The sequence below is a fragment of the Saccostrea echinata genome, unplaced genomic scaffold (genome assembly GCF_033153115.1).
Source record: "Saccostrea echinata isolate AGI-Se365-2 ecotype Australia unplaced genomic scaffold, CSIRO_AGI_Sech_v1 ptg000035l, whole genome shotgun sequence".
Classification (NCBI taxonomy): Eukaryota; Metazoa; Mollusca; class Bivalvia; order Ostreida; family Ostreidae; genus Saccostrea; species Saccostrea echinata.
In genome coordinates, this window is record NW_026889784.1 from 1,594,154 (window position 1) to 1,619,525 (window position 25,372).

A 25,372-nucleotide genomic window follows, 5' to 3' on the forward strand; every position below is an offset into this window, starting at 1 on the left:
AAAAATAGATTACTCTAATCGATATAGAATCAACAATAGATTAAAGACTTGAACTGAATATTAATGCACTTCCTGTCTGCAATTAGAAAAATATATATCATGTATCATATCATGCTGTTGCTGACTACAAAGTTCTAGGACATTGTAGTGATTCAATTTTTGAATAAAAATATTCATTTTATATTGTGTTACATAAGATGCACATACCACTGATTCAATCACAACATATCAACCATGAAGTATCCATGTATTTTGCTAGTTTGAGTGAAAGATGATCCACTTTTGGAATATTTTTCTTGAACGTCGAAAAATATATATAAAATTTGTTTAAAGCTATTTCATTATTTTGTGTATAGTTCAGAATGAGGTAGTATGGTAATAGAAGGTCTTTTCACAAGAACTAGCCCTCTCCTAAGTTAGAAATAGACGATAATTTTTAGTGGATTGTAAAGATAAGTGATTGTAATCGATATAGAATATACCATAGATCTGCCATACTTTTACAAGATGATTTTTTACACAGAATGTCAATGCACTTTTTGTACTACATATATCATATATTGTAGTTGCTGAGGACATAGTTTTAAGGCATTTTACTGATCCAGTTTTGGAATACCTACTTTCATTTTTATAATGTATAACATTGGATGCACATGGCAGTGTTTTCATTACCATGTATGAAGTATCCAAATATTTTGCAAGTTTGAATGTAAGAGGAAAACACACAGATGATCCACTATTGTCATAGTTTTCTTGAACTTCGAAAGATGGCTAAAAGCTATACTTTAATCACGCTTATATTTCAGATTTAGGTGAGATAAGGACATATGATCCGCTTTTGGAATAGTTTTCTTGAACGTCGAAAAAATATACATATAATTTGTTTAAAGTTGTTTTATAGTTTTGTTTAAAATTCAGAATGAGAGGAGATGGTATCAAAAGTGTACTAGCCGTGTGCTAAGAAGAGATAGAAATTATTTTTTCAGTGGATTGTTAAGAGAGGTGATTGTAATCGATATAGAATGTACCAAAGACTTGCCATACTTTGAAAGAAGGCTTTTTAAAAAAAAAAAATCAATATACTTCCTGACTGCAATTAGACGATTTTACTGCATATTTCATATCATGTTGTTGGGTACATAGTTTTAAGACACTTTACTGAAAACTCTTCACAAGTACAAGCCGTCCCCTAAGCCGGAAACAGGAGTTAGTCCTTCAATGGATAGTTGAATAAAAGATCATTCTGATCGATAAAGCATCTATAATCGATTCAAGATACTTTAGACGAAGGATTTTGAGAACGAATATTTCTGTTTAATTTTAGTTTGCAATTAGCTGAGTGTACTTCATTTATCATATGTTGCTGCTGCTGACTACATAGTTCTAAGGCACTCTACTGATCCAGTTTTTTAATACCTACATTCATTTTTCTAATATATAATATTAGATGCACTTACCATTTATTTCCTTCAAATTTTGACATTTCCTCGGCACTCAGGGCCGTAGAGCAGTGAGGGATTTTTATCGTGCCAACACCTACCGTGACACGGGACCTCGGTTTTTGAGGTCTCATCCGAAGGGCCCGCAACTTTCGCTTCAATGTGCCGAGCGCATGGCGAAGGAACAGTTGCTACCCATTTCTTATCGACTTTGGTCAGTCGCGGCCGAGATTCGAACTCACGACCTCCCGATCATGGAGCGAGAGCCTTACCGACTGAGCTACAGTGAACTTTGAAATGAGGTGAGATAACAACAGATGATTTACTTTTGGAATAGTTTGTTTGAACGTTGAAAAAAGTATATATATATAATTTGCTAAAAGCTATTGCATAATCTTGTTTATAGTTCAGAATGAGGTGAGATGGTACCAAAAGAGTTCTCTTTACAAGTTCAAGTCGCCCCTTCAGCTACAAACAGAAGTTAATCTTTCAATGGAATGACGAAAAATAGATTACTCTAATCGATATAGAATCAACAATAGATTAAAGACTTGAACTGAATATTAATGCACTTCCTGTCTGCAATTAGAAAAATATATATCATGTATCATATCATGCTGTTGCTGACTACAAAGTTCTAGGACATTGTAGTGATTCAATTTTTGAATAAAAATATTCATTTTATATTGTGTTACATAAGATGCACATACCACTGATTCAATCACAACATATCAACCATGAAGTATCCATGTATTTTGCTAGTTTGAGTGAAAGATGATCCACTTTTGGAATATTTTTCTTGAACGTCGAAAAATATATATAAAATTTGTTTAAAGCTATTTCATTATTTTGTGTATAGTTCAGAATGAGGTAGTATGGTAATAGAAGGTCTTTTCACAAGAACTAGCCCTCTCCTAAGTTAGAAATAGACGATAATTTTTAGTGGATTGTAAAGATAAGTGATTGTAATCGATATAGAATATACCATAGATCTGCCATACTTTTACAAGATGATTTTTTACACAGAATGTCAATGCACTTTTTGTACTACATATATCATATATTGTAGTTGCTGAGGACATAGTTTTAAGGCATTTTACTGATCCAGTTTTGGAATACCTACTTTCATTTTTATAATGTATAACATTGGATGCACATGGCAGTGTTTTCATTACCATGTATGAAGTATCCAAATATTTTGCAAGTTTGAATGTAAGAGGAAAACACACAGATGATCCACTATTGTCATAGTTTTCTTGAACTTCGAAAGATGGCTAAAAGCTATACTTTAATCACGCTTATATTTCAGATTTAGGTGAGATAAGGACATATGATCCGCTTTTGGAATAGTTTTCTTGAACGTCGAAAAAATATACATATAATTTGTTTAAAGTTGTTTTATAGTTTTGTTTAAAATTCAGAATGAGAGGAGATGGTATCAAAAGTGTACTAGCCGTGTGCTAAGAAGAGATAGAAATTATTTTTTCAGTGGATTGTAAAGAGAGGTGATTGTAATCGATATAGAATGTACCAAAGACTTGCCATACTTTGAAAGAAGGCTTTTTTTAAAAAAAAAAAATCAATATACTTCCTGACTGCAATTAGACGATTTTACTGCATATTTCATATCATGTTGTTGGGTACATAGTTTTAAGACACTTTACTGAAAACTCTTCACAAGTACAAGCCGTCCCCTAAGCCGGAAACAGGAGTTAGTCCTTCAATGGATAGTTGAATAAAAGATCATTCTGATCGATAAAGCATCTATAATCGATTCAAGATACTTTAGACGAAGGATTTTGAGAACGAATATTTCTGTTTAATTTTAGCTGAATGTATTTCATTTATCATATAATGCTGCTGCTGACTACATAGTTCTAAGGCACTCTACTGATCCAGTTTTTTAATACCTACATTCATTTTTCTAATATATAATATTAGATGCACTTACCATTTATTTCCTTCAAATTTTGACATTTCCTCGGCACTCAGGGCCGTAGAGCAGTGAGGGATTTTTATCGTGCCAACACCTACCGTGACACGGGACCTCGGTTTTTGAGGTCTCATCCGAAGGGCCCGCAACTTTCGCTTCAATGTGCCGAGCGCATGGCGAAGGAACAGTTGCTACCCATTTCTTATCGACTTTGGTCAGTCGCGGCCGAGATTCGAACTCACGACCTCCCGATCATGGAGCGAGAGCCTTACCGACTGAGCTACAGTGAACTTTGAAATGAGGTGAGATAACAACAGATGATTTACTTTTGGAATAGTTTGTTTGAACGTTGAAAAAAGTATATATATATAATTTGCTAAAAGCTATTGCATAATCTTGTTTATAGTTCAGAATGAAGTGAGATGGTACCAAAAGAGTTCTCTTTACAAGTTCAAGTCGCCCCTTCAGCCACAAACAGAAGTTAATCTTTCAATGGAATGACGAAAAATAGATTACTCTAATCGATATAGAATCAACAATAGATTAAAGACTTGAACTGAATATTAATGCACTTCCTGTCTGCAATTAGAAAAATATATATCATGTATCATATCATGCTGTTGCTGACTACAAAGTTCTAGGACATTGTAGTGATTCAATTTTTGAATAAAAATATTCATTTTATATTGTGTTACATAAGATGCACATACCACTGATTCAATCACAACATATCAACCATGAAGTATCCATGTATTTTGCTAGTTTGAGTGAAAGATGATCCACTTTTGGAATATTTTTCTTGAACGTCGAAAAATATATATAAAATTTGTTTAAAGCTATTTCATTATTTTGTGTATAGTTCAGAATGAGGTAGTATGGTAATAGAAGGTCTTTTCACAAGAACTAGCCCTCTCCTAAGTTAGAAATAGACGATAATTTAATTTTTAGTGGATTGTAAAGATAAGTGATTGTAATCGATATAGAATATACCATAGATCTGCCATACTTTTACAAGATGATTTTTTACACAGAATGTCAATGCACTTTTTGTACTACATATATCATATATTGTAGTTGCTGAGGACATAGTTTTAAGGCATTTTACTGATCCAGTTTTGGAATACCTACTTTCATTTTTATAATGTATAACATTGGATGCACATGGCAGTGTTTTCATTACCATGTATGAAGTATCCAAATATTTTGCAAGTTTGAATGTAAGAGGAAAACACACAGATGATCCACTATTGTCATAGTTTTCTTGAACTTCGAAAGATGGCTAAAAGCTATACTTTAATCACGCTTATATTTCAGATTTAGGTGAGATAAGGACATATGATCCGCTTTTGGAATAGTTTTCTTGAACGTCGAAAAAATATACATATAATTTGTTTAAAGTTGTTTTATAGTTTTGTTTAAAATTCAGAATGAGAGGAGATGGTATCAAAAGTGTACTAGCCGTGTGCTAAGAAGAGATAGAAATTATTTTTTCAGTGGATTGTTAAGAGAGGTGATTGTAATCGATATAGAATGTACCAAAGACTTGCCATACTTTGAAAGAAGGCTTTTTTAAAAAAAAAATCAATATACTTCCTGACTGCAATTAGACGATTTTACTGCATATTTTATATCATGTTGTTGGGTACATAGTTTTAAGACACTTTACTGAAAACTCTTCACAAGTACTAGCCGTCCCCTAAGCCGGAAACAGGAGTTAGTCCTTCAGTGGACAGTTGAATAAAAGATCATTCTGATCGATAAAGCATCTATAATCGATTCAAGATACTTTAGACGAAGGATTTTGAGAACGAATATTTTTGTTTAATTTTAGTTTGCAATTAGCTGAATGTATTTCATTTATCATATGTTGCTGCTGCTGACTACATAGTTCTAAGGCACTCTACTGATCCAGTTTTTTAATACCTACATTCATTTTTCTAATATATAATATTAGATGCACTTACCATTTATTTCCTTCAAATTTTGACATTTCCTCGGCACTCAGGGCCGTAGAGCAGTGAGGGATTTTTATCGTGCCAACACCTACCGTGACACGGGACCTCGGTTTTTGAGGTCTCATCCGAAGGGCCCGCAACATTCGCTTCAATGTGCCGAGCGCATGGCGAAGGAACAGTTGCTACCCATTTCTTATCGACTTTGGTCAGTCGCGGCCGAGATTCGAACTCACGACCTCCCGATCATGGAGCGAGAGCCTTACCGACTGAGCTACAGTGAACTTTGAAATGAGGTGAGATAACAACAGATGATTTACTTTTGGAATAGTTTGTTTGAACGTTGAAAAAAGTATATATATATAATTTGCTAAAAGCTATTGCATAATCTTGTTTATAGTTCAGAATGAGGTGAGATGGTACCAAAAGAGTTCTCTTTACAAGTTCAAGTCGCCCCTTCAGCTACAAACAGAAGTTAATCTTTCAATGGAATGACGAAAAATAGATTACTCTAATCGATATAGAATCAACAATAGATTAAAGACTTGAACTGAATATTAATGCACTTCCTGTCTGCAATTAGAAAAAATATATATCATGTATCATATCATGCTGTTGCTGACTACAAAGTTCTAGGACATTGTAGTGATTCAATTTTTGAATAAAAATATTCATTTTATATTGTGTTACATAAGATGCACATACCACTGATTCAATCACAACATATCAACCATGAAGTATCCATGTATTTTGCTAGTTTGAGTGAAAGATGATCCACTTTTGGAATATTTTTCTTGAACGTCGAAAAATATATATAAAATTTGTTTAAAGCTATTTCATTATTTTGTGTATAGTTCAGAATGAGGTAGTATGGTAATAGAAGGTCTTTTCACAAGAACTAGCCCTCTCCTAAGTTAGAAATAGACGATAATTTTTAGTGGATTGTAAAGATATGTGATTGTAATCGATATAGAATATACCATAGATCTGCCATACTTTTACAAGATGATTTTTTACACAGAATGTCAATGCACTTTTTGTACTACATATATCATATATTGTAGTTGCTGAGGACATAGTTTTAAGGCATTTTACTGATCCAGTTTTGGAATACCTACTTTCATTTTTATAATGTATAACATTGGATGCACATGGCAGTGTTTTCATTACCATGTATGAAGTATCCAAATATTTTGCAAGTTTGAATGTAAGAGGAAAACACACAGATGATCCACTATTGTCATAGTTTTCTTGAACTTCGAAAGATGGCTAAAAGCTATACTTTAATCACGCTTATATTTCAGATTTAGGTGAGATAAGGACATATGATCCGCTTTTGGAATAGTTTTCTTGAACGTCGAAAAAATATACATATAATTTGTTTAAAGTTGTTTTATAGTTTTGTTTAAAATTCAGAATGAGAGGAGATGGTATCAAAAGTGTACTAGCCGTGTGCTAAGAAGAGATAGAAATTATTTTTTCAGTGGATTGTAAAGAGAGGTGATTGTAATCGATATAGAATGTACCAAAGACTTGCCATACTTTGAAAGAAGGCTTTTTTCAAAAAAATTCAATATACTTCCTAACTGCAATTAGACGATTTTACTGCATATTTTATATCATGTTGTTGGGTACATAGTTTTAAGACACTTTACTGAAAACTCTTCACAAGTACTAGCCGTCCCCTAAGCCGGAAACAGGAGTTAGTCCTTCAGTGGATAGTTGAATAAAAGATCATTCTGATCGATAAAGCATCTATAATCGATTCAAGATACTTTAGACGAAGGATTTTGAGAACGAATATTTTTGTTTAATTTTAGTTTGCAATTAGCTGAATGTACTTCATTTATCATATGTTGCTGCTGCTGACTACATAGATCTAAGGCACTCTACTGATCCAGTTTTTTAATACCTACATTCATTTTTCTAATATATAATATTAGATGCACTTACCATTTATTTCCTTCAAATTTTGACATTTCCTCGGCACTCAGGGCCGTAGAGCAGTGAGGGATTTTTATCGTGCCAACACCTACCGTGACACGGGACCTCGGTTTTTGAGGTCTCATCCGAAGGGCCCGCAACTTTCGCTTCAATGTGCCGAGCGCATGGCGAAGGAACAGTTGCTACCCATTTCTTATCGACTTTGGTCAGTCGCGGCCGAGATTCGAACTCACGACCTCCCGATCATGGATCGAGAGCCTTACCGACTGAGCTACAGTGAACTTTGAAATGAGGTGAGATAACAACAGATGATTTACTTTTGGAATAGTTTGTTTGAACGTTGAAAAAAGTATATATATATAATTTGCTAAAAGCTATTGCATAATCTTGTTTATAGTTCAGAATGAGGTGAGATGGTACCAAAAGAGTTCTCTTTACAAGTTCAAGTCGCCCCTTCAGCTACAAACAGAAGTTAATCTTTCAATGGAATGACGAAAAATAGATTACTCTAATCGATATAGAATCAACAATAGATTAAAGACTTGAACTGAATATTAATGCACTTCCTGTCTGCAATTAGAAAAAAATATATATCATGTATCATATCATGCTGTTGCTGACTACAAAGTTCTAGGACATTGTAGTGATTCAATTTTTGAATAAAAATATTCATTTTATATTTTGTTACATAAGATGCACATACCACTGATTCAATCACAACATATCAACCATGAAGTATCCATGTATTTTGCTAGTTTGAGTGAAAGATGATCCACTTTTGGAATATTTTTCTTGAACGTCGAAAAATATATATAAAATTTGTTTAAAGCTATTTCATTATTTTGTGTATAGTTCAGAATGAGGTAGTATGGTAATAGAAGGTCTTTTCACAAGAACTAGCCCTCTCCTAAGTTAGAAATAGACGATAATTTTTAGTGGATTGTAAAGATAAGTGATTGTAATCGATATAGAATATACCATAGATCTGCCATACTTTTACAAGATGATTTTTTACACAGAATGTCAATGCACTTTTTGTACTACATATATCATATATTGTAGTTGCTGAGGACATAGTTTTAAGGCATTTTACTGATCCAGTTTTGGAATACCTACTTTCATTTTTATAATGTATAACATTGGATGCACATGGCAGTGTTTTCATTACCATGTATGAAGTATCCAAATATTTTGCAAGTTTGAATGTAAGAGGAAAACACACAGATGATCCACTATTGTCATAGTTTTCTTGAACTTCGAAAGATGGCTAAAAGCTATACTTTAATCACGCTTATATTTCAGATTTAGGTGAGATAAGGACATATGATCCGCTTTTGGAATAGTTTTCTTGAACGTCGAAAAAATATACATATAATTTGTTTAAAGTTGTTTTATAGTTTTGTTTAAAATTCAGAATGAGAGGAGATGGTATCAAAAGTGTACTAGCCGTGTGCTAAGAAGAGATAGAAATTATTTTTTCAGTGGATTGTAAAGAGAGGTGATTGTAATCGATATAGAATGTACCAAAGACTTGCCATACTTTGAAAGAAGGCTTTTTTCAAAAAAATTCAATATACTTCCTGACTGCAATTAGACGATTTTACTGCATATTTCATATCATGTTGTTGGGTACATAGTTTTAAGACACTTTACTGAAAACTCTTCACAAGTACTAGCCGTCCCCTAAGCCGGAAACAGAAGTTAGTTCTTCAATATATAGTTAGAGAAAAGATGATTCTGAATCGATAAAGGATCTATAATCGATTCAAGATACTTTAGACGAAGGACTTTAGGAACGAAATTTTTATTGTAGTTTTAGTTTGCAATTACATGTATGTACTTCATGTATTATATCTTGCTGTTGCTGACTACATAGTTCTAAGGCACTCTACTGATCTAGCCATTTTCCTAATGTATAATATTAGATGCACTTACAGTACCCGCAACATTATTCTTTACAATTCTATCGTGTCCTATCGTGCGTTTATCCTATTGTATCGTGCGTGTATCCTATCGTATCGTTTTTTTTGCGTTTATCAGGTTTTGCGTTTTCTAGCGTGTTTTGCGTTTATAAGGTTCTATCGTGTATCGTGTTTTGCGTTTATCGTGTACATTCGAAAACCATCGCTTTATATCTTTACTATGGGAAGAAACACCAGAGATACCCCGAGTTTATTTTTCGTTTTTTTTTACTTACTTACGATTACTTCAACTGAGAAGAGGAAAAGAACGTTTTGCATCTTAGCTTTGGTCTATTATTTAAAGAAGTAAGCATAGAATTAATAAATGAATAAATTAATAAATAAATAAATAGATTTGAAAACAAAATTATTGCGATAAAGCAGAGAGCGTAAATCGAAAGTTAAATCCCTTTTTTTTTTTAAATGAAATAAACGATCACTTGGTCTTTATTTTAATTTATCGAATTGTAGAGATTAAAAATGTTATAATTTTCTTTAAACAGTCAGTTATTAGAGGAAGATTTTAAAAAGGCAGGAGTACAGTATGTGTACCAAAAAATAATAAAAAGCACGGGTCTAATGTTGTTTTTTTTTTTGTTTTGTTTTTGTTTCTTTATTTTTTTTAGCTACAAAATCAATTCTGCACAAGGTATTCATTTTTTTTCCGAGGCATTATCTGATATTATAGTAATGTTTTTATGTCTCTGATCTGCATGTATGAACAATTATTTAAAGTCTTGAAACCAGATGATTCATAAAGCATAAGATAATGAGCATGATAACATTTACATATATTTTGTCCGTGCGCGCAATTTTTATATTTCCTGTTTATTTTTTTATCACTATTTATCTAACATAATTCCCTGATATGGCCTAATAAAAAAAAATGTACAAAATATAATGCACGAAAATATTCGACCCAATTCATCATACCATGATATTTACTATAATATAAAAGATGTTCATTTATATTTCTTACTGGCATTAGAAAATCTAGAAAAAAAAAATATGTACAGAAAAAAAAACATGATTACTTTCAAAAGCTTACTTATTTCGGAGTGGAAATAAACTGAATATATACTGTATCTGAGTGACAATTTGAAGAAATTTCTTACCAGAAAACTGACACCTATTTGTACCTCTCCAATCAGAACACTGTCTTCATGTCCGATCAAGACACCCCCCCCCCCTCCCCTAAATGACGCCTCGGCCTGTGTGTATTCACCGTCAACATACCTGCACTGCTCTCGCACCTGGTGTCATGTATTTACCTTGAATTCTACCTGATTCCAATGAAATGCATCTTCTTATTTTCGAGATTCTATTCATAACTTGAATGAACAACACTTAATAGAAATTAAAGATTTCATTTTAAAAAAAATTGAATAATTGTAAAATGTATGGATTTTTAAAAAAAAAATCCATCCAGGCTTAAATTATAAAACAAAATTTGTATGAATGAAATAAAGTCCCTACACTTCTTCGGTTGTTTTATTTCATTTGTATAATGTTTATATTATGTTTAAATAACTTAGTATTTAAAAGAAACGTTTAAAAAAAATACTGTGCTTATGGTACATGAACCTCCGGATCATCGGGTTTTCTGTGTAAAACAAAAATAAAATAATTCTCGGTTAAATTTTATTGATGAAAGAGGGTAACTAGTTCTAAAATTCTAAACTACGAAATTCACCACGCATTATGTTTCTTCGATATTAAAAGCAGGTATTTAAAAAAATGAAACGAAATCGTCTGCTTTCGCCATGATTACGCAAGAGTACAAAATTCTAAGGCACTCTACTCATCCAGCTTTCGAATAAATGCCTTCATTTTTATGATGTGTAACATCGGATGCACATACCACTGACTTCATCACCATGTAACTACTAGTTTGAATATGACAAGAAACCCATACAGATGATCCACTTCTTTTAGTTTTAATTATATATCGATATCTTCTATATATTGGATATAATCTTCCACTGTTTTTAAATTCTTTCTCTGGATCCCCCCGTTTTTTAAAATTGCCGGATTAGTCTAAAAAATGGTGAACCTTACCTTGTAACAACCCAACAACCCTAATTACTTACCAAGCACATGTATATGTATTCAGTTTATTCTTAGTTGACAGATTATTTAAGAATTTTTATTTAAAAAATTGTTATTTTGAAATGACTTTAAATAAACATGAAATTTCAAAAGTGAATAACATTTCAATAATTGAAATAAATATCAAAATATTAAACAAAATGACAATCACTTTTCTCAATGATAACTAAAACATGTACATCAGATTCCAATGCTGTGAGGAATTTTAATTTCAGTGGAGATGAGTTCATAGTAGTTCATTCATTGACGTAATCATAGGAGTTCATTCATTGATTCATTGTCTAGTATTCCCTTTAGGTGTTTAGTGATACCTTAAGAGTTAAAGAAAAAAAATTACAGAACTGAAAAAAAAAATTGTGTAACATATCCACCACAATAAAAATATTAAAAGTTGTAATATCAAGGGAGTTATGAGACTATATATATTATATTAAATAAAATGTTTCCAAGCCCGATGTTTATTCACTTAGCATTACATGTGGTAGCTAAACACAGATCCGTACAAAATCCAGGGGGTTTTTTTCGCAGAGAGAAAAGGATTTGATTGCTATTTAAAGGAAGTCTACATATAGTAGGCGTAAAAAGTGGAGGGCTATATCTCGGAAATTAGAGATGGTACCATCATCATTTCATCACAGAAGTAGAAAATAACCCGAAGTACCCTACCCTCAAAATTTCAGACCCCAGGACAGGGGACGTCGATGTCTCTGAGCCCGATGTTTCTTCATAGAGTATTATATAGTAGGCCTGAAACCTGGAGGGCTATATCTCGGAAACAAGAGACGGTACCATCACCATTTTTTCCCAGAAGTGGTAAATGACCCGTAGTATCCTACCCTCAAAATTTCAGACCCTGGGACAGGGGACGTCGATGTCTCTGAGCCCGATGTTTCTTCATAGAGTATTATATAGTAGGCCTGAAACCTGGAGGGCTATATCTCGGAAACAAGAGATGGTACCATCACCATTTTTTCCCAGAAGTGGTAAATGACCCGTAGTCCCTACCCTCAAAATTTCCTAAGCGCGGGACAGGGGACTACGATGTCTCTGAGCCCGATGTTTATTCATAGAGTATTATATAGTAGGCCTAAAACCTGGAGGGCTATATCTCGGCAACTAGAGATGGTACCATCATCATTTTTTCACAGAAGTGGTAAATGACCCGTAGTACCCTACCCTCAAAATTTCAGACCCCGGGACAGGGAACTTCGATGTCTATGAGCCCGATGTTTATTCATATAGTATTATATAGTAGGTCTGAAAGTTGGAGGGCTATATATCGGAAACTAGAGATGGTACTATAACCATTTTTTCCCAGAAGTGGTAAATGACCCGTAGTACCCTACCCTCAAAATTTCAGATCCCGGGACAGGGGACGTCGATGTTTCTGAGCCCGATGTTTATTCATAGAGTATTATATAGTAGGCCTGAAACCTGGAGGGCTATATCACGGAAACTAGAGATGGTACCATCACCATTTTCTCACAGAAGTGGTAAATGACCCGTGGTACCCTACCCTCAAAATTTCAGACAACGGAACAGGGGACTTCGATGTCTCTGAGCCCGATGTTTATTCATAGAGTATTATATAGTAGGTCTGAAACCTGGAGGGCTATATCTTGGAAACTAGAGATGGTACCATCGACATTTCTTCACAGAAGTGGTAAATGACCTGTAGAACCCTACCTTTAAAATTTTCAGAGCCCGGGACAGGGGACTACGATGTCCCTGAGCCCGATGTTAATTCATATAGTATTATGTAGTAGGTTTGAATCTTGGAGGGCTTTATCTCGGAAACAAGACATGATAGTATCACTATTTTTTCCCAGAAGTGGTAAATGACCCGTAGTACCCTACCCTCAAAATTTCCTAAGCCCGGGACAGGGGACTACGATGTCTCTGAGCCCGATGTTTATGCATAGAGTATTATATAGTTATATACTAGAGATGGTACCATAACCGTTTTTTCACAGAAGTGGTAAATGACCCGTAGTACCCTACCCTCAAAATTTCAGACCCCGGGACAGGGAACTTCGATGTCTCTGAGCCCGATGTTTATTCATATAGTATTATATAGTAGGTCTGAGACTTGGGGGGCTAAACCTCGGAAACTAGAGATGGTATTATAACCATTTTTTCCCAAAAGTGGTAAATGAACAGTAGTACCCTACCCTCAAAATTTCAGACCCCGGGACAGGGGACTTCGATGTCTCTGAGCCCGATGTTCATTCATAGAGTATTATATGGTAGGCCTGAAACCTGGAGGGCTATATCACGGAAACTAGAGATGGTACCATCACCATTTTCTCACAGAAGTGGTAAATTACCCCTTGTACTCTATCCTCAAAACTTCAAATCCCGGCACAAGGGACTTCGATGTCTTTGAGCCCGATGTTTATTCATATAGTATTATATAGTAGGCCTGAACCCTGGAGGGATATATCTGGGAAACTAAAGATGGTACCAGCACCATTTTTTCACAGAAGTGGTAAATGACCCGTAGTACCCTAACCTTAAAATTTCAAACTCCACGACAAAGGAATTCGATGTCTCTGAGCCCGATGTTTATTCATAGAGTATTATATAGTAGGCCTGAAACCTGGAGGGCTATATCTCGGAAACTAGAGATGGTACCATCACCATTTCTTCAAAGAAGTGGTAAATGACCCGTAGTACCCTACCTTCAAAATTTCAGACCCCAGGACAGGGGACTTTGATGTCTCTAAGCCCGATGTTTATTCATATAGTATTATATAGTAGGCCTGAAACCTGGAGGGCTATATTTTCGGAAACTAGAGAAGGTACCATCACAATTTTTACACAGAAGCGGTAAATGACCCGTATAACCATACCCTCAAAATCTCCTGAGCCCGGGACAGGGAACTTCGATATCTATGAGCCCGATGTTTATTCATAGAGTATTATATAGTAGGCCTGAAACCTGGAGGGCTATATCTCGGAAACTAGAGATGGTACCATCACCATTTTTTAACAGAAGTGGTAAATGATCCGTAGTACCCTACCCTCAAAATTTCCTGAGCCCGGGCAGGGACTTCGATGTCTCTGAGCCCGATGTTTATTCATATAGTATTATATAGTAGGTCTGAAACCTGGAGGGCTATATCTCGGAAACTACAGATGGTACCATCACCATTTTCTCACAGAAGTGGTAAATGACCCGTGGTACCCTACCCTCTAAATTTCAGACCCCGGCACAGGGGTCTTCGATGTCTCTGAGCCCGATGTTTATTCATATAGTATTATATAGTGGGCCTGAAACCTGGAGGGCTATATAACAAAATCTAGAGATGGTACCATCACCATTTTCTTACAGAAGTGGTAAATAATTCGTAGTACCCTACCCTCAAAATCTCAGACCCCGGGACAGGGGACTTCGATGTCTCTGAGCCCGATGTTTATTCATATAGTATTATATAGTAGGTCTGAAACCTGGAGGGCTATATCTCGGAAACTAGAGATGGTACCATCACCATTTTTTCCCAGAAGTGGTAAATGACCCGTATAACCCTACCCTCAAAATGTCAGACCCCGGGACAGGGAACTTCAATGTCTATGAGCCCGATGTTTATTCATATAGTATTATATAGTAGGCATGAAACCTGGAGGGCTATATCTCGGAAACTAGAGATGGTACTATCACCATTTTTTCACAGAAGTGGTAAATGACCCGTATATTCCTACCCTGAAAATTTGAGACCCCGGGACAGGGGACTTCGATGTCCCTGAGACCGATGTTTATTCATATAGTATTAGGTCTGAAACTTGGAGGGCTATATCTCGGATACTAGAGATGATAGTATCACTATTTTTTTCCCAGAAGTGGTAAATGACCCGTAGTACCTTACCCTCAAAATTTCCTAAGCCCGGGACAGGGGACTACGATGTCTCTGAGCCCGATTTTTATTCATAGAGTATTATATAGTAGGCCTGAAACCTGGAGGGCTATTTCTCGGAAACGAGAGATGGTACCACCACCATTTTATCACAGAAGTGGAAAATGACCCGTAGTACCCTACCCTCAAAATGTCCGACCCAGGGACAGGGAACTTCGATGTCTCTGAGCCCGATGTTTATTCATATAGTATTATATAGTAGGTCTGAGACTTTGAGGGCTATATCTCGGAAACTAGAGATGGTATCATAACCATTTTTTCCCAAAAGTGGTAAATGAACCGTAGTACCCTACCCTCAAAATTTCAGACCCTGGGACAAGGGACTTCGATGTCTCTAAGCCCGATGTTTATTCATAGAGTATTATATGGTAGGCCTGAAACCTGGAGGGCTATATCACGGAAACTAGAGATGGTACAATCACCATTTTCTCACAGAAGTGGTAAATTACCCCTTGTACTCTATCCTCAAAACTTCAAATCCCGGCACAAGGGACTTCGATGTCCCTGAGCCCGATGTTTATTCATATAGTATTATATAGTAGGCCTGAACCCTGGAGGAATATATCTGGGAAACTAAAGATGGTACCAGCACCATTTTTTCACAGAAGTGGTAAATGACCCGTAGTACCCTAACCTTAAAATTTCAAACTCCACGACAAAGGAATTCGATGTCTCTGAGCCCGATGTTTATTCATAGAGTATTATATAGTAGGCCTGAAACCTTGAGGGCTATATCTCGGAAACTAGAGATGGTACCATCACCATTTTTTCACAGAAGTGGTAAATGACCCGTAGTACCCTACCCTCTAAATTTCCTGAGCCAGGGCAGGGACTTCGATGTCTCTGAGCCCGATGTTTATTCATAGAGTATTATATAGTAGGTCTGAAACTTGGAGGGCTATATCTCGGAAACTACAGATGGTACCATCACCATTTCTTCACAGAAGGGGTAAATGACCCGTAGTACCCTACCCTCAAAATTTCAGACCCCGGGACAGGGGACTAGGTTGTCCCTGAGCCCGATGTTTATTCATATAGTATTATATAGTAGGCCTGAAACCTGGAGGGCTAAACCTCGGAAACTAGAGATGGTACCATCACCATTTTTTCACAGAAGTGGTAAATGACCCGTAGTACTCTACCCTGATAATATCAGACCCCGGGACAGGGAACTTCAATGTCTATGAGCCCGATGTTTATTCATAGAGTATTATATAGTAGGCCTGAAACCTGAAGGGCTATATCTCGGAAACTAGAGATGGTACCATCACCATTTCTTCACAGAAGTGGTAAATGACCCGTAGTACCCTACCCTCAAAATTTCAGACCCCAGGACAGGGGACTTTGATGTCTCTAAGCCCGATGTTTATTCATATAGTATTATATAGTAGGCCTGAAACCTGGAGGGCTATATTTTCGGAAACAAGAGAAGGTACCATCACAATCTTTACACAGAAGCGGTAAATGACCCGTATAACCATACCCTCAAAATCTCCTGAGCCCGGGACAGGGAACTTCGATATCTATGAGCCCGATGTTTATTCATAGAGTATTATATAGTAGGCCTGAAACCTGGAGGGCTATATCTCGGAAACTAGAGATGGTACCATCACCATTTTTTAACAGAAGTGGTAAATGACCAGTATATCCCTACCCTGAAAACCTGAGACCCTGGGACAAGGGACTTCGATGTCCCTTTGCCCGATGTTTATTCATATAGTATTATGTAGAAGGTCTGAAACCCGGAGGGCTATATCACGTAAACTAGAGACGGTACCATCCCCATTTTTTCACAGAAGTGGTAAATGACCCATAGTTCCCTACCCTCAAAAATTCAGACCCCGGGACAGGGGACTTCTATGTCTCTGAGCCCGATGTTTATTCATATCGTTTTATATAGTAGGTCTGAAACCTGGAGGGCTATATCTCGGAAACTAGAGATGGTACCAGCACTATTTTTTCCCAAAAGTGGTAAATGACCCGTAGTACCCTACCCTCAAAATTTCAGACCCCGGGACAGGGAACTTCGATGTCTCTGAGCCCGATGTTTATTCATATACTATTATATAGTAGGCCTGAAACCTGGAGGGCTATATCTCGGAAACTAGAGATGGTACTATAACCATTTTTTTTCCCAGAAGTGGTAAATGACCCGTAGTACCCTACCCTCAAAATTTCCTAAGCCCGGGAGAGGGGACTTCGATGTCCCCAGGTCCAACGTTTATTAATATAGTATTATATAGTAGGTCTGAAACTTGGAGGGCTATATCTCGGAAACTAGAGAAGACACCATCATAATTTTCTCACAGAAATGGTAACTGACGCGTAGTACCCTACCCTCAAAATTTCAGACCCTGGGACAGGGGATCTTCGATATCCCCGCGCCCGATGTTTATTCATATAGTATTATATAGTAGGCCTAAAATCTGGAAGGCTATATCTCGGAAACTAGAGATGGTACCATCACCATTTTATCACAGAAGTGGTAACTGACCGGTAGTATCCTACCCTCAAAATTTCAGACCCCGGCACATCATACTTCGAAGTCCCCGAGCCCGATGTTTATTGATATAGTATTATATAGTAGGCCTAAAAACTGGAGGGCTATATCTCGGTAACTTGAAACGGTACCATCACCATTTTATCACAGAAGTGGTAACTGACCCGTAGTACCCTACCCCCAAAATTTCAGACACCGGGACAGGGGACTTCGATGTCCCCGAGCCCGATTTTTATTTATATAGTATTATATAGTAGGCCTAAAAACTGGAGGGCTATATCAAGGAAATTAGAGACAGTACCATCACCATTTTTTCACAGAAGTGGAAACTGACCCGTAGTACCCTACCCTCAAAATTTCAGACCCTGGGACAGGGGGCTTCGATGTTTTCACTAGAGTGCATTCTCGAAAACACGTTATTTGAATTTAATGGCAAATATTACAAACAAACAATCGGGTATCCAATGGGAAGCCCAAGTAGTCCAGAAATATCGGACCTAAGAGTATATCAAATAACTGAAATGGTAGTAAACAACTATGAATACAAACACAAAATTTGCTTCCATGGGCGATTCCGTGATGACGGATTTATGATTTACGATGGCTCGGAAAACGAAATTATTCGCTTTTTTGAAATAACAAATGAATGTCTTCCTTTATTGAAATTTACCTATGAAATATCTGAAGCATCACTACCATTTTTGGACACATATGTATACAAAGGAAACCGTTTCAAGGAATTTCATATTCTTGATGTTAAGTCATATATTAAACCAACAAACACATTCCAATATTTGCACCGCCACAGCGCTCACCCTAAATCAGTTTTGAAAGGCTTTATTAAGGGGGAATGTATATGTACACAATACACGTGACAAGGAAATATTGCACAACGAACTTCTGGAGTTCAGATCACACCTTTTAAACAGAGAATACCCGGTACAAGAGAACTGAGATTGACACAATTATTAATGAATCCTTAGCTGAAAACAGTCATAACGTTACATAAAACCAAGAAAACAAAGGAAATACCTATTGTTCTAATTACAAAGTGTGACCCAAGAATCAAAGGGCTGAAATCCAAATTATTAAAAATACTGGTCATTAGTTTTAAAAGATGAAACATGCAAAGAAATCTTTCAAACAAAACCAATGATTGCATATGCTAAACATAAAAGTATTAGTGATTTGCTTACAAAAGCTATTTGCCACAATAGAAATTACGGTTGGATCCTTGAGGAAGGCGGGGCCGTGATTTTGATTTTTAATACACCAATACGATATCAAACCGCCGAAACACTTTGCTGTCATAATAATACAGTCAATAATTAATTACTCATTCAAAACAATGTCAGAATGAAATAGAAATAAAAAAAAAGTCGCAGCACTGTTTCGGGTCCTATAAATTGAGAATTGTGTGGCTGATGGGTGTTGCCTAAATGCACAAAAAATCTAAGCGTCATGTTCATCTCTGATGTACATTTCTTTGATCTGCAAAATGAAAAAAAAAAATTACATCTTTAGAACTGTTGAAAGAGTTATTTGAAAAATCCTTGTTACCAATATAACACATTAAATGACTAAATTCAGCAACTAGTATTTTCATATCAATGATAAAAAAAAATCAAAATCCAGGAACCACGTTCATCTCTACTGTATGTTCACTTCACTTGAATATTTAGAAACATATCTTCCTTTTCAAATGATCGCCCGCATGACGCAGTGGTTAGAGCGTCTGCTTTAGAGTCGCGAAGTAAGGAGCTGATCCTTTTGTAATGGGTTCGAATCCCACTGTGGGACGTGGAGAAGGGTCCTTCGGACGAGACCGTATAAACCGAGGTCCCAACAACAGATATTTTGTTATAAATGATACAAAACAAAGTCCAAACACTTACTGACTCTCTTACATATGTACAACTGACTTGCACAATGAAAATTCCCTTTCTCAACAACTGTAGGAAGCAGTACCCTGTAAGTAATATTTTGCATAAGATTGACTAGGCTCAACATCTAGTATTTTCCCTGTCAATGACCAAAAATCATACTCAATGTACTAAACATATGTCTTACATGTATATTAATATGTTCAATTCACCTGCAGAACAAACTCCTACTACTTACTTTGAAAACTATTGGATGGATTATCCAGGAAAATGATGTATATAAATAAACAATATTTTGCACCAAAAAATGATGAAATTCAACACCCGCTACTTTCCCCATAAATGATCTTAAATCAAAATCAGACAACCATGTACATCTCTAATGAAAGTTTAATCTCTCCTGCAAAGTGAAAAATACCTTCGGATTTTGTAATCGATATTGTGCATTAAATTGACCAAGTTCAGCATTTAATATCCCTCTCATAAATGATCAAAATCAAAATCCAGGTACCATGCACATTTCTGAGGATAGATAATTGATCCACAATTGTCGGAATACTTTGGGAAAATGATTTCCTCTTTATACAATATTGTGCATAAAAATGAACATGTGCAACCACAGCTATTTTCCACCATCAAGTTCAAAATCAAAGTACTCAATAGATCCTTCAGATATGTACAATATACCTACAATTACAATATATTGATTTCTTATTTTGAACAATTTAGCAGGGAATACCCATACAAATGTTATACTCTCTTATAATTTGCAGAAAAATGACTGAAGTTCCATAACTGCATTTTTAACCATTAATGATCAGAAGGTTAAATCAAACTACTTAGCTCATACTGGATGTAAACATGTACAATTGATCTGCAAAGCAAAAACTTCTTTTCTTGAAAACTGTTGAAGAAGTTAATACAAGTTGAACCCAGTATGAAATATTTTACATACAAATGACTAATTTTAACAACTGGTACCTTTATTGATGATGAAAAATCAAAATCTAAGCATCAGGTTCATCTCTCATGTACGTTTCTGATCTGCAAAATGAAAAAAAAAATGTCTTTAAAACTCTTGCAGGAGTTAACTGGAAAACTCTTGGAAGCAATAGAACATATTAAATGACTTCATTTAGCAACTGGTACTTTCATGTCAATGATCAAAAATCAAAATACATGAGCCATTTTCATCTCTACTGTATGTTCATTTGACTTGAACAATTAGAAACATATTCCTTTTCATGGGATTTCTTTCAGCAGAAAACTGAAGGAGGAGTTACATGTATCTGCAGAAATGATGTACCCCTAAATAATATAGTGCACCAAACTGAACATGTTCAACAGCTTGTATCTTTTCCATCAATGATTACTGACAACCAACCAAATCAAGGTGCCAGGCTTTCGATGATGTAAAAATATTAGAGGAAAAATTCTCTTTTAAGAACTGTAGGAACTATATGGAGAAATAAAATGAACCCTATATGCAAGGGTTGCCATAAAAATCAAGAATACCAACAACAGATATTTTGTCATAAATGATACAAAACAAAGTCCAAACACTTAGTGACTCTCTTACATATGTACAACTAACTTGCATAATGAAAGATTCCTATCTAAACAAGAGGCCCATGGGCCACAGAACTCACCTGAGTAACTTTGGCCTTGCTGTTTTCCACCTGATTTCTCCTCCCCCCCCCCCCCCCCCCCGGTAGTACTTATTGTGGCCCCGCCCTACCCCCAAGGGTCATGATTTGAACAATTGGAATCTACACTACCCCAGGATGCTTCCACATAAGTTTCAGCTTTTCTGGCCCAGTGGTTCTTGCGAAGAAGATTTTTAAAGATTTTTCCTATATATTTCAATGTAAAACTTGGATTCCCTGTTGTGGCCCCGCCCTACCCCCGGGTGTCATGATTTGAACAATTTAGAATCTACACTACACCAGGATGCTTCCACATAAGTTTCAGCTTTTCTGGCCCAGTGGTTCTTGAGAAGAAGATTTTTAAAGATTTTTCCTATATATTTCAATGTAAAACTTGGATTCCCTACTGTGGGGGTGCACCGCCCAACCTCCGGGGGTCATGATTTGAACAATTTAGAATCTACACTACACCAGGATGTTTCCACATAAGTTTCAGCTTTTCTGACCCAGTGGTTCTTGAGAAGAAGATTTTTAAAGATTTTTCCAATATATTTCAATGTAAAACTTGGATTCCCTATTGTGGCCCCGCCCAACCTCCAGCGGTCATGATTTGAACAATTTAGAATCTACACTACCCCAGGATGCTTCCACATAAGTTTCAGCTTTTCTGGCCCAGTGGTTCTTGAGAAGAAGACTTTTTAATGACCCCACCCAATTTTTGTATATTCTTGATTATCTCCCCTTTGAAGGGGACTTGGCCCTTCATTTTAACAATTTAAACTCTCCTTCACCCAAGGATGATTTGTACCAAGTTTGGTTAAAATTGGCCCAGTGGTTCTTGAGAAGAAGTCGAAAATGTGAAAAGTTTACAGACGGATGGACAGACGAACGGACGACGGACAACGGGTGATCAGAAAAGCTCACTTGAGCTTTCAGCTCTGGTGAGCTAAAAACTGTAGGAAGCAGTACCCTATAATATTTTGCATAAGATTGACTAGGCTCAACATCTAGTATTTTCCCTGTCAATGACCAAAAATCATACTCAATGTACTAAACATATGTCTTACATGTATATTAATATGTTCAATTCACCTGCAGAACAAACTCCTACTACTTACTTTGAAAACTATTGGAGGGATTATTCAGGAAAATGATGTAAAAATATAAGCAATATTTGCACCAAAAATGATGAAATTCAACAACCGCTACTTTCCCCATAAATGATCTTAAATCAAAGAATCATGTACATCTATAATGAAAGTTTAACCTCTCCTGCAAAGTGAAAAATACCTTCGGATTTTGTAATCAATATTCTGCATCAAACTGACCAAGTTCAGTTTTAATATCCCTCTCATAAAGGATCAAAAATCAAACTCCATGCACCATGCACATTTTTGAGAAATAGATAATTGATCCATAATTGTAGGAATACTCTGGGAAAATGATTTCCTCTTTATACAATATTGTGTCCACAATTGTAGGAATACTCTGGGAAAATGATTTCCTCTTTATACAATATTGTGCATAAAAAATGAACATGTGCAACCACAGCTATTTTACACCATCAAGTTCAAAATCAAAGTACTCAATAGATCCTTCAGATATGTACAATATACCTACAATTACAATATATTGATTTCTTATTTTGAACAATTTAGCAGGGAATACCCATACAAATGTTATACTCTCTTATAATTTGCAGAAAAATGACTGAAGTTCCATAACTGCATTTTTAACCATTAATGATCAGAAGGTTAAATCAAACTACTTAGCTCATACTGGATGTAAACATGTACAATTGATCTGCAAAGCAAAAACTTCTTTTCTTGAAAACTGTTGAAGAAGTTAATACAAGTTGAACCCAGTATGAAATATTTTACATACAAATGACTAATTTTAACAACTGGTACCTTTATTGATGATGAAAAATCAAAATCTAAGCATCAGGTTCATCTCTGATGTACGTTTCTGATCTGCAAAATAAAAAAAAAATGTCTTTAAAACTGTTGAAGGAGTTAACTGGAAAACTCTTGGAAGCAATAGAACATATTAAATGGCTTCATTTAGCAACTGGTACTTTCATGTCAATGATCAAAAATCAAAATACATGAGCCATTTTCATCTCTACTGTATGTTCATTTGACTTGAACAATTAGAAACATATTCCCTTTCATGGGATTTCTTTCAGCAGAAAACTGAAGAGGAATTATCTGCAGAAAGGTAGACCCTTAAAGTAATATATTGCACCAAATTGAACATGTTCAACAGCTTGTATCTTTTTCGTCAATGACCAAAATCCAAATCAAGGTGCCATGAATATCGATGATGTAAAAATATTGGGGGGGGGGGGATTCTTCTTTTAAGAACTGTAGGAACTATCTGGACAAATAAAATGAACCCTATATGCAAGGGTTGCCATAAAAATCAAGAATACCAACAACAGATATTTCGTCATAAATTATACAAAACAAAGTCCAAACACTTGGTGGCTCTCTTACATATGTAAGCAACTAACTTGCATAATGAAAGATTCCTATCTCAAAAACTGTAGGAAGCAGTACCCTCTAAGTAATATTTTGCATAAGATTGACTAGGCTCAACATCTAATATTTTCCCTTTGAATGACCAAAAATCATACTCAATGTATTAAACATATCTTATATTAATATGTTCAATTCACCTGCAGAACAAACTCCTACTCCTTACTTTGAAAACTATTGGAGGGTTTATCCTGGCAAACGATGTACCAAAATAAGCAATATTGTGCACCAAAAATGATGAAGCTCAACAACCGCTACTTTCCCCATAAATTATCTTTAAATTAAATCAAAGAACCATGTATATCTCTAATGAAAGTTTAATCTCTCCTGCAAAGTGAAAAAATACCTTCGGATTTTGTAATTGAAATTTTGCATCAAATTGACCAAGTTCATCAGCTAATATCCCTTTCATTAATGATCAAAAATCAAAATCCAGGTACCATGCACATTTCTGAGGGACAGATACACGTAATTGATCAACACATGTAGGAGTACTCTGGAAAAATTATATTGCATGTCCCTTTTATCCAATATTTTGTATAAAAATGAAAATGTTCAACTACTGCTATTTCCATCATTAAACATCAAAATTCAAAATCTAAGTACTTAGTAGATCCTTTATAAATGTGTACAATTTACCTGCAAAATAATAATTCCTCATTTTGGAAAATTTAGCGGGAAATGTCCATACAAATGTGGTACTCTCACTCTCTTACATTTTGCAAAAAAAAAAAAAAAAAAAAAAAAAAATTACTGAAGTTCAATAACTGCTTGTTTAACACAAGAGGCCCAAGGGCCTTAATGGTCACCTGAGTATAATACAATACTGTAAAGGGTCCACAGAAGTATTAAACAAAATTAACTGATAATTGAAGCTATTTTGCCCAAGAATTTAATAAATCTGGTAAAATTACCTTTACTTATTGTAACAAGTGATTGTATGTTGTTTTACTTCCCATTCGAGAATTTTTCACTCATATGGAGACAACACCATATACTGGTGAAGGGCTTCAAATTTTGACCTTTACTCGGCACTCAGGGCCATTGCGCAATTAGGGATCTTTATCGTGCCAATATCTGCCGTGACAAGGGGCATCAGTTTTTAAGGTCTCATCCGAACGACCCACAACCTTCACTTCAAAGTGCCGAGCACATGGCGAAGGAACAGTTGTTACCCATTTTTTTAAATCAACTTAGGTCAGTCGCAGCCGAGATTCAAACTCATGACTTCCTGATCACGAAGCGAGCATTCTACCGAATGAGCTACCGTGAACGGTCATATTCCTTTAAAATTACATCATGAATTACAGTACCCGCATCGTTATTCTTTACAATTCTATCGTGTCCTATCGTGCGTTTATCCTATCGTATCGTGCGTGTATCCTGTCGTATCGTGCGTGTATCCTATCGTATCCTATCGTATCGTGTTTTCCGTTTATCAGGTTTTGCGTTTTCTATCGTGTTTTCCGTTTATCAGGTTTTGCGTTTATCGTGAAGATCGTTTATCAGGTTCTATTGTGTATCGTGTTTTGCGTTTATCGTGTGCATTCG

General features: G+C 35.7%; 1 protein-coding gene and 1 long non-coding RNA gene across 3 annotated transcripts in view; both read right to left on the minus strand.

The window, feature by feature from the left end:
- The window catches only part of LOC133199747 (low-density lipoprotein receptor-related protein 6-like), a 314,855-nt gene that overhangs the window by 150,381 nt on the left and 139,102 nt on the right, over positions 1-25,372 (minus strand). The gene's annotated exons all lie outside the window — the stretch shown is intronic.
- The window catches only part of LOC133199734 (uncharacterized), a 66,051-nt gene continuing 59,382 nt past the window's right edge, over positions 18,704-25,372 (minus strand). Inside the window, exons 2-5 of one of the 2 annotated variants that reach the window (XR_009722822.1) lie at positions 23,192-23,254; positions 20,617-20,679; positions 19,648-19,721; positions 18,704-19,243 (exon numbers count right to left, since the gene is read on the minus strand). This is a non-coding gene — a long non-coding RNA (uncharacterized LOC133199734). The remainder of the gene's footprint in view (positions 19,244-19,647; positions 19,722-20,616; positions 20,680-23,191; positions 23,255-25,372) is intronic. The other variant, XR_009722821.1, reaches the window with a different exon arrangement.